This window comes from Ranitomeya imitator, chromosome 4 (assembly GCF_032444005.1).
Source record: "Ranitomeya imitator isolate aRanImi1 chromosome 4, aRanImi1.pri, whole genome shotgun sequence".
Classification (NCBI taxonomy): domain Eukaryota; kingdom Metazoa; phylum Chordata; class Amphibia; order Anura; family Dendrobatidae; genus Ranitomeya; species Ranitomeya imitator.
Genome location: NC_091285.1, coordinates 484,599,230 through 484,613,619, shown reverse-complemented (window position 1 = coordinate 484,613,619; position 14,390 = coordinate 484,599,230). Strand labels below are relative to the sequence as shown.

At 47.1% G+C, this 14,390-nt stretch overlaps 1 protein-coding gene across 5 annotated transcripts in view; it reads right to left on the bottom strand.

The window, feature by feature from the left end:
* RAB27A (RAB27A, member RAS oncogene family) overlaps positions 1 to 13,843 on the bottom strand; it is a 113,551-nt gene extending 99,708 nt beyond the window's left edge. Inside the window, exon 1 of one of the 5 annotated variants that reach the window (XM_069765965.1) lies at positions 13,721 to 13,843. The gene's annotated coding sequence lies outside the window, so the exon portion shown is untranslated. The remainder of the gene's footprint in view (positions 1 to 13,720) is intronic. The other 4 variants (XM_069765959.1, XM_069765964.1, XM_069765963.1 and 1 more) reach the window with 4 other exon arrangements.
* Positions 13,844 to 14,390: the final 547 nt, after the last annotated feature.

Sequence of the window (14,390 nt, the reverse complement as noted above, 5' to 3'; positions counted from 1 at the left end):
CCTATGATCGGAGCTGTGAGCTCCGATCATAGGCTGGTGCCTAGCAACACCGGCGTCACCAGGGCCTCCTCTGATTGGTGGGATCGATGTGATCATCGATCCCACCAATCACAGGTCACAGCAGCGGTGTGACCGCTCTGTGACCTGTCTCACCTGCCCCTGACCTGTGTAACTGCTCTGAAGGAATCCTCACACTTGGTGAGGATTCCTTCAGAGCGGTCACGCTGCGAGATCCCCTCCTGTGCTGAAACTTGTGGTGCCACAGTAGCCTGTGACACCACAATTCTTGCTAAAGAGAGACTACAAACCGTAAGTGTTGATACCCCGATCCCGGCCCGATCTCTATTCATCCCCCCATCTCCCATCCCCCCTTCTCCCATCCGTGCCCAAATTTAGCAGCCGCTAATCTGTGCCTTCCCTTTTATTTTTTTCCCCCATCCCCTTGCGCTCCTCCAGCCGCCGCGTCTAATCTGTGCCTTCCCTTTTCACATCCCCGTTCGCACACCCAGCAGCCGCCGAACTCTGATAAGTGACACGGTTCACTTATCAGAGCTCTCGTGCCTGGCGTTTTTCCCACATCCCCGTTCATACACCCAGCAGGCACTGAAATTTGATAAGTGACGCGGTTCACTTATCAGAGCTAGGGCCTGCTGTTTTAGACTTTTCCTTTCACAGGTATTTTTTTCTCTCCATTTGCTTTTTTTTTTTTTCCTTTAGCTTTTTCTTTTCAGAATAGTTTGCACCAAACACTATCCCCCCACACGTACACATAGTTACCAATAAAGTACACAAAAGCACCATACTCACAAAAAAATGTCCCGCTCGTCCCAACAGCGCTATTCAGCGGAGGAGGCATATGCTTTCCTTGCCTCCGACACTGATAGCGAGGGAGAGGATCCCACTTTTCTTTATTTTTCTGATTCTTCCTCATCTTCCTCCTCCGGCCCTGCGGAACCGCCACGCAGACACCGCAGGACAGAAGAAGTGCCCATCATTCATGAAGATGAAGATGAGGCAGGGCCCACTCCTGAAGATGAACCAGCGTGCCCCTCTTCGGACCCCGTATGGACCTCGCCCCCCGAAAATTACGAGCCACTGATTCCTGATTTTGTGGCAGAATCAGGAATCAGGTTTGACACCACCAGCCTCACAGAAATAGACTTTTTCAAAGTCTTTTTCTCTGAGGATTTTGTTAACCTCATGGTGGAGCAAACTAATTTGTACGCTCGTCAATTTTTGGAGCAAAACACCGGTTCATCATATTCTAACTGGTCTCCTGTAGACGCAGTTGAAATGATGCACTTTTGGGGCCTGATGCTTCATATGGGGCTTCTGAAGAAGCCAGAAATTCAGCAATATTGGAGTGTTGATATTTTATACAACACTCCAGTGTTCCGAATGGTCATGGTCCGAACGCATTTTGAGGCCATCCATAAGTTCCTGCATTATTCCGATAATGCACAGTTTCCTGCACGAGATGACCCCAACTTTGACCGTCTGTTCAAAGTTCGGCCTGTCATCGAACACTTCAACAAAAAGTTTGGTGAAGTGTACGTGCCCAAAAGGGACATCTGCGTGGATGAGTCCTTGGTTCATTTTAAGGGGTGGCTCAGATTTCGTCAATACTTGCGCCAGCAAGAGGGCCAGGTACGGAATCAAACTCTACAAGCTGTGTGAGAGTACCTCAGGGTACACCTACAGCTTTAGAGTCTACGAGGGGAAGGACAGCAGGATTGAACCGCCTGAGTGTCCCCCTGTCCTGGGAGTGAGTGGGAAAATAGTGTGGGATTTGGTGCACCCACTGCTGGATAAAGGTTATCACCTCTACACTGATAAATTTTATTCCAGCATCCCACTCTACAAATCCCGCTCTGCGCGAAGTACCGCAGCCTGCGGTACTGTCCGCAAAAATCAGAGAGGCCTCCCAAAGACACTACTTGGGCAGATGCTCAGAAAAGGAGAGAGCAGAGCCCAATGTTGCAACCACCTGCTGGTGGTCAAGTACAAGGACAAGAGGGATGTCCTTCTCTTGACCACCATACACTGTGATGGCAGTGCCCTCAGCACTGTACGGGGTACCTCTACACAGGTCTACAAACCGGACTGTGTACTGGGGTACAACAAAAACATGGGGGGCGTTGATCTCTCCGATCAACTCCTCCAACCGTACAATGCTTTGAGGAAGGCCAAGGTGTGGTACAAAAAGCTGGCCGTGCACATCGTACAAATGGCAATGCTCAACGCTTTCCTGCTGTCACGATGTGCACGCCACAGCGATACGTCGTACCTTCAGTTCCAGAGTGGTTAAGGTCCTGTTATTTGGCACGAGGGTAGGAGCGGGCCCCAGTACTTCCGGAACTGAAGGTGCTCGTATCGTACCATGTCAGCATTTCCCGGGGGAGGTCCCGCAAACTGGAAAAAGAGGTAAGTCGCAAAAAAGGTGCCGAGTGTGTTACAAAAGGGGAATACGCAAGGACACCATTTATCAATGCGACACCTGCCCCGAAAAACCTGGCCTGTGTATGAAGGATTGCTTCAAATTGTACCACACCTCCATGCACTACTAATTTACTTTACAGGAAACAGTAGATTAGTTCCAAAAAGGGGGCACATCTATGTAAGTTCATTGGGGGTCTAGTTTACAAATGGTCACTTGTGTTTTTTTTTTTTTACTGTTTGGGCACATCAGGGGCTCTGCAAACGGAACATGACGCCTGCAGACCATTCCATCAAAGTCTGCTTTCCAAAACGTCACCACATCCTTTCTGAGCCCCGACGTGTGCCCAAACAGTATTTTTTCCCACATGTGGGGTATCAGCGTACTCAGGACAAATTGGACAACAACTTTTGGGGTCCAATTTCTCCTGTTACACTTGGGAAAATTAAAAATTGGGGACTAAATTATCATTTTTGTAAAAAAAAAATAGGATATTTTATTTTCACGCCCGGGCGTTATAAATTTAAGTGAAACACTTGGGGGTTCAAAATTCTCACCACAAACCTAGATAAGTTCCCAATTAGGTCTAGTTTCCAAAATGGGGTCACTTGTGGGGGGATTTCTACTGTTCAGGCACATCAGGGGCTCTGCAAACGGAACATGATGTCCGCGTACCATTCCAGCAAAGTCTGCTTTTCAAAACGTCACTACTTCCCTTCCGAGCCCCGAAGTGTACCCAAACAGTATTTTTTCCCACATGTGGGGTATCAGTGTACTCAGGACAAATTGGACAACAACTTTTGATTTTTTTTTTTCACGCCCGGGCATTATAAACTTTCGTGAAGCACTTGGGGTATAAAAGTGCTCACGACACATCTAGATAAGTTCCTTAGGGAGTCTAGTTTCCAAAATGGGGTCACTTGTGGGGGTTTTCCACTGTTTAGGCACATCAGGGGCTCGCCAAACGCGACATGGCGTCCGATCTCAATTCCAGCTTGAAAATGTCAAACGGCGCTCCTTTCCTTCTGAGCCCTGCCATGCACACAAACAGTGGTTCCCCCCTACATATGGGGTATCAGCGTACTCAGGACAAATTGGACAACAACTTTTACGGTCCAATTTCTCCTTTTACCCTTGAGAAAATAAAAAATTGGGGACTAAACGATCACGTTTGTGGAAAAAATAGAATTATTCTTACCGTTAATTCGGTTTCTAGGAACCTTCCACGACGGCATACGGAGGTTGCCTCTTTGCCCTAATGGGGAACAGGAAATGGAGAGGTTAAAAGGCCCTCCCACCTCCCTCTCACCAGTGACTTATAACTGAAAACCATAGCACCGGTTTACCTTAAATCCCAGATTTTAATCCAGGAGTATATAGGGAGGGAACTAGCGCCGTCGTGGAAGGTTCCTAGAAACCGAATTAACGGTAAGAATAATTCTATTTTCTCTAGTAACCTTCCACGACGGCATACGGAGGAATACCAACTAATATTGGCGCTAGGGAGGGACAACAGCCTGGAGAACTTTCCGGCCGAAGACTAAATCCTTGTTGGACATTACGTCTAGTCTGTAATGTCTGGTGAAAGTATGCAACGAAGACCACGTGGCTGCCCTGCAGATTTGCTCTGTTGATGCACCTGCTCTTTCTGCCCAAGAGACTGAGGTTGATCTAGTCGAATGAGCCTTGATTCCTACTGGAGGAGTTTTATCTTGAGCGAGATATGCTTCTGCTATTGCTTTCTTTATCCAGTTGGCAATAGTGCTTTTTGCTACTTTCTTTCCTTTATTTTGTCCTGATGGATGGACAAACAGATTCTGATCAATTCTGTACGAGCTGGTCTGCTCTAGGTAAAATAATACAATGCGTCTGACATCCAGAGTATGAAATTTCTCTTCTTTTGGATTTGTTGGATTCTGGCAAAAAGAAGGTAAAATGATTTCCTGAGAGCGGTGGAAATCTGATACGACCTTTGGAAGAAAAGAGGGGTCAAGGCGCAGTATTATAGAGTCATCACGGATAGACAAATATGGTTCTCTCATTGAGAGAGCCTGTAATTCTCCTACCCTCCTTGCTGAGGTAATGGCCACTAGAAAAATTGTTTTATAAATCAGATTTTTCTGCGAGCAGGAGGATAATGGTTCAAAGGGTGCACCTGTAAGTCCTTGTAATACCAGGTTCAGGTCCCATAAAGGTACTGTTATTTGTTTTTTAGGATTCATCCTAGAGGCTGATGTCATGAACCTCTTAATCCAGCGATGATTTGCCAGATCCTGGTCAAATATTGAACGGAGTGCGGAAACTTGTACTTTTAAGGTACTCGGCCTGAGGCCTATTTCTAGGCCTTTTTGTAAAAAATCTAGAATTTGCGACAGATTTGGATTAAGAGGATCTGGTACTTCGGGAAGACAAAAGGATGAAAATTTCTTCCAGATTTTATTATATATAGCAATGGTCACCGGTTTCCTTGATTTTTGAAGTGTGGAAACCACTGCTTCTGATAGTCCTTTGGCTCTCAACACCTGGGCTTCAGTAGCCATGCCGCCAGATTCCATTTGTGGACGTCTAGGAGATGTATTGGTCCTTGAGAGAGAAGATTTTCTTCCATCGGAAACTGGAATGGCCCATCCACTTGTAATTCCACAATCAGGTTGTACCAACTCCTCTTTGGCCACAAAGGAGCTACCAATATAGTTGGTGTACGTTCTTCCCGAATCTTCTGCAAGACCTTTGCCAATAACGGAATTGGTGGAAACGCATATGCCAGTCGAAAATTCCATTCCTGGGCCAATGCATCCACTCCTCTGGAGCCGTCTCTGGGGTTTAGGGAGAAGAATGCTTCGACTTTCGCATTTTGCCGAGATGCAAAAAGGTCGATTTCTGGAAGACCCCATTTGTCCACCAGCATTTCGAAACTTTGGTTGCTCAAACCCCATTCCCCAGGGTGAATGTCCTGACGGCTTAGATAATCCGCCTGAGTGTTGGATGAGCCTTTCAGGTGAACTGCTGTCAGGGATAACAGATGTCTTTCTGCCCAGGAACAAATTCTGGCAGATAGTTTCTTCAGGTTGTTGTTTTTTGAACTGCCCTGATGTCTGATGTGAGCCACCGTGGTCACATTGTCTGAATATATTCGGACATGATGTCCCTTGATAAGATGACCCCCCATCAGGAGGGCTTCCTCTACAGCTTTTAGCTCTCTGTAGTTGGATGATTTTCTGCTCGTCGATTGATCCCAGAGCCCTTGGAGAGGTGTGTGATTTATCATGGCCCCCCAGCCTCTTTTGCTGGCATCTGTTGTGACCGTAGTCAGAGGAATCTGAGACCAACTGACTCCTTTTTGTAAATTTTTCGGAGTCATCCACCATGCCAGAGAGGCCTTGACACAGCCCGGTGTGTATAGTCTCCTGTTCAAAGAATTGGGCTGACCATTCCAATTCTGTAGGATATGTGCCTGAAGAATCCTGGAATGGGCTTGGGCCCAGGGTACCGATTGGATGCAAGCTGTCATCGATCCTAGTAGAGACATGCCTTCTCTGATTGTAGGAGATCTGGTGTCTCTGAACATCTTGACTTTTGATAGTAGAGTTAGACGATGTTCCAAAGGGAGGAAGGACATTTGTCTTGCAGAGTCCAGAAGAACTCCTAGGAATTTTCTGCATTTGGAGGGTCGTAGGTGAGATTTCTCTACATTCGGCACCCATCCCAGAGATGTCAGAATATCGAGGGTCTTTGATACATGAGACTCCAGAGATTGTTTGGTGGGAGCCACTAATAAAAGGTCGTCTAGGTATGGCACTATACAGACGCCTTGCCTCCGGATGAAGGAGACTACTTCCCCCATTACTTTGGAAAAAACTCTTGGAGCAGAGGAGATCCCAAATGGAAGGACGTTGAACTGATAGTGTTCTATCATATGTCCCTTCTGCACTGCAAACTTGAGATATTGGCGATGCCTCTGATGAATGGGGATGTGAAAGTAAGCATCTTTCAAATCGATAGTGGCCATGTAGGAGTGCGGGCTTATCAAGGGAATCGCATTTTTCACTGATTCCATCTTGAATTTCCGGTATTTGACATGCCGGTTGAGGCCCTTCAGATTTATAATAATACGGGACTCGCCCGATGGTTTGGGAACCAGAAATAGACGAGAGTAGTGTCCCCGATCCTTCTCTGATTCCGGAACCTGTGATATCACATTTGACATCTTCAGGGTCCTGAGACCCGACTCTAGAGTGGACTGGTCTTTCATGGAGGGAAGGGAGGTGATTTTTAGACCCCGTGGGGGAGAGGAGATGAGTTCTATTAGAAGACCCTCTTCGATGACCTTGAGGACCCAGGAGCAAATGGTAATTTTTTGCCACTGGGGAATAAAATCTGAGAGTCTCCCCCCCACCGGGTCGAAGTCACCGCTTCTCTTGTTGAGACTGCTGCTGCTGTTGCTGAGGGATAAGGATGTTTCTCCCGCCTCCCTTCGGGTAACTCCATCTCCCAGACTTGCCTTTCCCTCTCTGAGAGGTTTGGCCCTGAAAGGGACGAAAAAACTTCTTTTTGGGAGTTTTTTGCTCTGGGAGGGCTTTCTTTTTATCGGTTGCCTTCTCCAAGATGTCATCCAGGGAAGGTCCGAAGACATAATTACCTTTAAATGGTATGGCGCATAATTTAGCCTTGGAGGTGATGTCACCAGACCACATTTTTAACCAAAGCGCCCTTCTAGCCGAATTGGTCTGTACTAATGACCTGGCAGCAATTCTGATGGTTTCCATAGAAGAGTCTGCTAGGAAACCCGTGGCTCTAAGGAGACTGGGTAGTGATTCCAATAATTCAGCCCTAGATGTACCTTGGGATATATGAGATTCTAGTTCACCTAACCAACGAAAAAGTGCTCTAGCCACGCAGGTTGAAGCAATGTTGGCTTTGAGGGCTACCGAGGAGGTTTCCCACGATTTTTTTAACAGACTTTCAATTTTTCTGTCCATCGGGTCTTTCAATTGAGACGAGTCTTCGAATGGAAGAGCCGTTCTTTTAGCCACTCTTGCCACCTGTGAATCAACTTTCGGAACATCCCATTTAGTCAGATCTCCTTCTAAGGGGAATCTATGCTTCATCTCAGATGGAGTACTGAGACGTTTTTCAGGAAGTTCCCACTCCTGATCGATCATATCAGATATATTTGAGTGGATCGGGAACCCCACCCGTTTACCCTTGGATATACCGCCAAACATCTGGTCCTGTATGGACTGTGGTTCTGGCTCTTCCTCCAGCCCCATAGTACTGCGTACAGCAGCAACTAAATCCTCAACCCATTCTGAAGAGAAAAGGTATTTCCGAACTTCAGAGGTTAAAGGGGACGTAGGTTCCTCCCGTCTACCCGAGGATGAGGCATAGGAGAGGTCTGATTCGGATTCAGAATCCTCCTCCTGGATTTTCCTTTTTTTAGCTGGGGAGGGTGGCTGTGGGGGTGGGGGGGTAAAGGCCGCTAGGGAGGATTGCACCTCTTGTTTGACCAAGGAGCGTATTTCTTCTAATAAAGAAGGTTGCTCTGCCCTGACAATCTTGTCAGTACAGGTCTTGCAGAGTTTTTTCTCCCAAGTTGGTGGCAGCTTAACGTTACAGATGGCACACTTCTTTTTTGTAGTAGTTTTGGGGGTAGACTTTTCTCCCTGCAATGAGAGGGGAGAGGGAGTCATGCTAATAGTAATATCCCAAAAATACCATCTAAGGACCCCTTGTCCCTGCAACACTTACTGTGGCAGGGGCAGCGCTGGGCTCTGCAAGTGCAGGGCAGGTACTGCTCTCCATGATAGGATAGTCTTACCTGCGACGTCTTCTGGCAGGTTTTATGCTCTAAGGCATGTCCCAGCCCCCAGCGATTGGAATTCCTCCTCCCCTCCATGGCCCAGGGTGGAGGACGCCGTCCTGCACGAGATGCCGCCGGCGGAAGTGTCTCTAGGCGCCCAGAGAAGACCGGAAGTGACGCGCGCGCTCACTTCCGGGTTGCCAGCGGCATGTGGAGGAGAGGACACCGGAGAGCTCCAGGAGGACTCCGGATAGGAACACTAGCCTGCTTTGCCCTCACGGGGGCGCGGGAAGGCTAGGACCAGGTCCCGAGGACACCGCAGCGCGGCGCGACGGGAGCAGCATAAGCGGGAAGGGGAGGTAAGAAACGACCCCATGCTGCCCGGTTATAATTTTTAGGCAGAGCCTGCATAGCAGTAGTTACCGGCCACCACTGCATACGAAGTAAACCTCTCCTGTCCCATGGGGAACAGGAAAGACACTGGTGAGAGGGAGGTGGGAGGGCCTTTTAACCTCTCCATTTCCTGTTCCCCATTAGGGCAAAGAGGCAACCTCCGTATGCCGTCGTGGAAGGTTACTAGAGAAAATAGGATTTTTTATTTTCACGCCCGAGCATTATAAACTTTCGTGAAGCACTTGAGGGATAAAACTGTTCACGACACATCTAGATAAGTTCCTTAGGGGGTCTAGTTTCCAAAATGGGGTCACTTGTGGGGGTTTTCCACTGTTTAGGCACATCAGGGGCTCGCCAAACGCGACATGGCGTCCGATCTCAATTCTAATTTCAATTTTAGATTGAAAATGTCAAACGGCGCTCCTTTCCTTCTGAGCCCTGCCGTACGCCCAAAAAGTGGTTCCCCCTCACATGTGGGGTATCACTGTACTCAGGACAAATTGGACAACAACTTTTGAGCTCCATTTCATCTTTTTACCCTTGGGAAATTAAAAAAATTATTGCTGAAAGATCATTTTTGTGACTAAAAAGTAAAATGTTAATTTTTTCCTTCCATGTTGCTTCTGCTGCTCTGAAACATCTGAAGGGTTAATCAACTTCTTGAATATGGTTTTGCGCACCTTGAGGGGTGCAGTTTTTAGAATGGTGTCACTTTTGGGTATTTTCTGCCATATAGACCCCTCAAAATGACTTCTAATGTGAGGTGGTCCCTAAAAAAATGGTTTTTCTAAATTTTGTTGTAAAAATGAGAAATTGCTGGTCAAATTTTAACCCTTATAACTTTGTAGAAAAAAAAAAATTTTGTTTCCAAAATTGTGCTGATGTAAAGTAGACATGTGGGAAATGTTATTTATTAACTATAGTGTGTCACATATCTCTCTGCTTTAACTGAATAAAAATTCAAAGTTGGAAAATTGCAAAATTTTCAAAATTTTCGCCAAATTTCTGTTTTTTTTTTACAAATAAACGCAAGTTATAGCGAAGAAATTTTACCATTATCATGAAGTACAATATATCATGAGAAAACAATGTCAGAATCGCCAAGATCCGTTGAAGCGTTTCAGAGTTATAACCTCATAAAGGGACAGTGGTCAGAATTGTAAAAATTGGCCCGGTCCATAACGTGCAAACCACCCTTGGGGGTAAAGGGGTTAAATTATCACCTGTGCAGTACAAGGAAATCCTGAAAACATGACCTGTTTGCAGCCCTCGAGGAATGCAGTTTGACACCCCTGGTGTAGAATGTAAGCCCGCAAGGGCAGGGTCCTCGCCCCTCTGTATCAGTCTGTCATTGTTAGTTTGTTTACTGTAAATGATATCTGTAATTTGTATGTAACCCCTTCTCATGCACATCACCATGGAATCAATGGTGCTATATAAATAAATAATTATTATTATAACTGCAGCAAGAAAAAAAAAACGGATTTTACAAAACCTCAGCAAGAAGCCCAGTATGTGACATCACTAGAATCAGGGTCTCTGCCCCTACACTTTACTACTCTGCAATGAGGCAGCAAAAACCTGCGGACCTATTTCCTTAAAGCCTTCCTTATAGATCTACTTCTAGCTTTGGAGAGATATATGATAAACACTTTACTAATTTAAATGATCTCACTCACTAATGCCACCAAACAAAGGTTCAGCAGCAGATGACACAGGAAATCTGTAAATCATAGGAAATGCTACAAATTCTTTATGAATCAGGGATCTATGGCAATACAATTGCCTCATTATTGACAAGGGGCAGGGCCTGCTATATCCTGCCTGGATCAGCACCATCAGTTACGGAAACACACCCAAGTATATTCTCCAGATAATTACCGTAGCTAAATGGAGACATCAAATTACAAGCGGAGGTGCCAGCCGTGATGTGGCAATGTAATCCGGCCGGTGGGTTCTCATCACTGGGAGCAGTAGATTGCTGAGATAGAGCCTGGCGGGAAAGTAAACCCAGCCGATTCCTCATCAAACTCTGCTCACTGTGTGTAAAGAACAGCAGGAACCTCAGTGTATTCTAAGAGGGCTCAGCCATTTTAAAAGTTTGTAACAAAATTAAATAAAACGATACATGCACACATACCAATGTCAAAGAGGTTTGTTTTTCTCTTTTAACTGTATTAGGCCATGTTCACACTATGCGGTTTTTACTGCGGAACCGCGGCGATTTTGCCGCTGCGGGTCTGCAGCTGTTTTCCATGCAGGGTACAGTACAATGTTACCCTATGGAAAACAAAAACCGCAGTGCACATCATGCGGAAAAACCCGAAAAAAAACGCGCTGAATTGCTGCGGAAAAAAAAGGAGCATGTCACTTCTTTGTGCAGAATCGCAGCGATTCTGCACCCATAGAAATGCATTGATCCATTGCTTCCCGCATGGGGCTGTGCCCACCATGCGGGAGGTAATGCGGATAATGTGCGGGTTATACCCGGGGTGGAAGAGAGGAGACTCTCCTCCAGGCCCCGGGAACCATATTTGTGTTAAAAAAAAAAGAATTAAAATAAAAAAATCATGTATACTCACCTCTGAAGTCTCAGCGCTGCACGCGGCCGTCCGGTCTCAGGTTTGCTATGCAACAAGGACCTTCGGTGACGTCGCGGTCACATGACCGCGATGTCACCGAAGGTCCTGGTCGCACAGCATCTTTGGAACCGGACCACCGCCTGCAGCGCCGAGGCGATCGGGACGTCAGAGGGTGAGTATATCATCATGATTTTATTATTTTTAACACTACTATTGGTGCTGCATATTGCTGCATATGCAGCATCAATAGTAGGGGTAAATCCCGCAGCGGAACCCGCAGGACAAACCGCGATAAATCTGCAGGGATAACCGCAGCGGGTTTGCCCTGCAGATTTATCAAATCGGCTGCGGGAGAACCCGCAGGACAGAACGCATAGTGTGAACATGGCCTTACAAATTTGGTGGAGTCTATTTTAACATTTTGAAAATATATTTCTCAAGTTCTATATAGAGAAGCTTATGGGTGGGGGGTGGGGGGACCTCAAACTTACTCCCACCCCATACACCTTAGACTAATGTTGGCTCCGCCCATTGATTTTAACGGGTTCAGCCTGCAGTAAAATGTTTATGGAGGTATAAAATGGACCGACTCCTAAGATATATAATAGACTAGATGGTGGCCTGATTCTAACGCATCGGGTATTCTAGTGTATGCATGTATGTATATAGCAGACACGCAGTATACAACACAGCCCACGCAGTATATAGCAGTGTGGGCACCATATCCTTGTTAAAAAAAAATTAAAATAAAAAATAGATATATACTCACCCGCCGGCGTCCAGCGAAGCTGTCCTGATGCGCGCGCTGCTGCCGCCAGCTTCCATTCCCAGAGATGCATTGCGAAATTACCCAATGACTTAGCGGTCTCGCGAGACCTCTAAGTCTTCTGGGTAATTTCGCAATGGATCTCTGGGAACAGAAGCTGGCGGCAACCGCGCGCGCATCGGCAGACGACGGAAGGTGAGAATAGCAGGTTTTTTTTAATTATTTTTAACATTAGATCATTTTACTATTGAAAAGTTGGTCACACAGGGTTAATAGCAGCGTTAACGGAGTGCGTTACCCATGGCATAACGCGGTCCATTAACCCTGTGTGAGCGCTGACTGGAGGGGAGTATGCGGGCGCCGGGCACTGACTGGACGGAAGTAGGGACGGGACTAATTCTCGGCCGGACTTTCCGTTACAGACAGACAGACGGAAGTACCCCTTAGACAATTATATAGATTGGGTACAGTAGTTCAGTGCAGGACGTGCTGGAAATTTTTTCATAAGAAAGTTATTCAGACCAATAACAGACGTGTCAGATTTTTTGGAGGATGTGCAGTCCGCAAAAAAAAAAAAAAAAAACACCTCACGTGTGAATAGCACCATAGACTACAATGGATACGTGTTCTATCGGTGAAAAAGAACTTGTCTATGAAATCTAGACGTCTGGGCCTTATAGCACTGCGCATGTTACACAAGCTCATTAGTCCCAGCAGACAACACATTACAGCGCCACACTGAGGCTTCCAGTGGTGGTGCAGATCACAATGTGTTCCGCACCATCCCACCCTATTCTGTACAGCCAATCCCAGCGCGAGAAAGGCTGTACAACTACAAGTCTCAGCTTTCTGCAGTGGCTAGTGTGACCCCGGCAACATTAGAATCTGAAGAGGTTTTTTTTTTCACAGTTTGGTTCAAAAACCTCCTCAAAAAACTGCAGTCAGTGAATTTCCAGACTTTTCCGGTGGATGGTGCAGCAGAAGCGTCTTCCTCAGTTGAGTGTTTCAGGTGGAGGAGCTTCAGGACGCGGCGGCATTTCTTTCACCAACAAGGCTCAGAGCTTTTTTCCCCCCAAGGAAAGTTGTCAAGGAGAAGGCTCCTGGGCACCGTCCCAATGACTGGTATATAGCGACTGGTATATAGCGGAGCCTCTTCTGAGAGGAAAACGCCTGAGGAACCCTACGGCTCTGTACACATTATACGCATCTGCTGCAGACAGTTCTGCATTTAAAAAAAAGTGTCTGATGGCAGGAAATCTACATAAAATGCATTTTTTACTTTGTGTCTTTTTCCCCTATTAGAATGGGTGGCAAACCCTGCACAGTCGCTGAAGGGCGGACATCGTACATCAAATCTGCAAGGAACAAACCCAGAAACTTCAGGGGTCAGGAACCGCATTCACTTCGCTGCGGCAGGAAAACGCGGCGTTATTTACAGCAAAATGTGTGAACAGACCGGAAATAGAGTGAAAAGACGGAGCAAAAACCTGAGCGTATGAACCGCATGCAGTTACACTCGGCTGCCACTGTGCGGCACTGCGGCCGGACAGCAGCTGCCCCACCGGAGGGCTCCCACCTGCCGGACTGTCCCCTGCCTGCAGCCAGAAACATGCGCAGTAGTCTACAGCCCGAACTCACAGACCAGTGCTGCCTACGTGCTGGGCGCTGTAGTGCCTCCACCACAGGCAGCAGTAATAAAGTTCCCTACACCACACGGAGCCTCGCGGACATTGCGCTCCCACCTGCGACCTCCGGAGCCCCCGTCAGCGCCGTCCACATCCCGGTCACCGCACCGCGCTAATGCTGACTGACTCTGAGCGCATTGCCCTGAGCAGCACATCACTTCCCGAGCCGCTCTCAGCCCCGCCCATGGAGGTATCCAGCCCCGCCCACTGAGCTGACAGGCCCCGCCCACAAAGGTACCCGCTCCGCGCACGAAGGTCGTCTCCTCACATCCGCTGACTGTGATTGGACGGCTGAGGGGGGCAATGGTAATCTATGGGGGCGCATTAGAGGGAGCGCTGCACCTGAGCCCCCCAGCCTGACTACGTCACAAGGTGAAGCTCTATGCCGTCATCACTGTTGGTGGAAGTGTGCAATTCTTTTAAAATTCTTCTGTGCAGGCTATTTGCCCTTATCCAGTCATATAGGAGACCCCCGAGCTTAGGCTCCATGAATGATGGATAGGACCCCAGAATTACTCCATAGTGGAATTCACAGGGCAAACTGCCTTAACCCCTTCACCACCTTGGGATTTTCAGTTTTTGTGTTTAGTTTTTTGCTCCCCTCCTTCCCAGAGCGATAACTTTTTTATTTTTCCGTCAATATGGCCATGTGAGGGTTTTTTTTTTTTCCGGGACAAGTTGTACTGTTGAACGGCACCATTGATTTTACCATATCGTGTACTGGAAA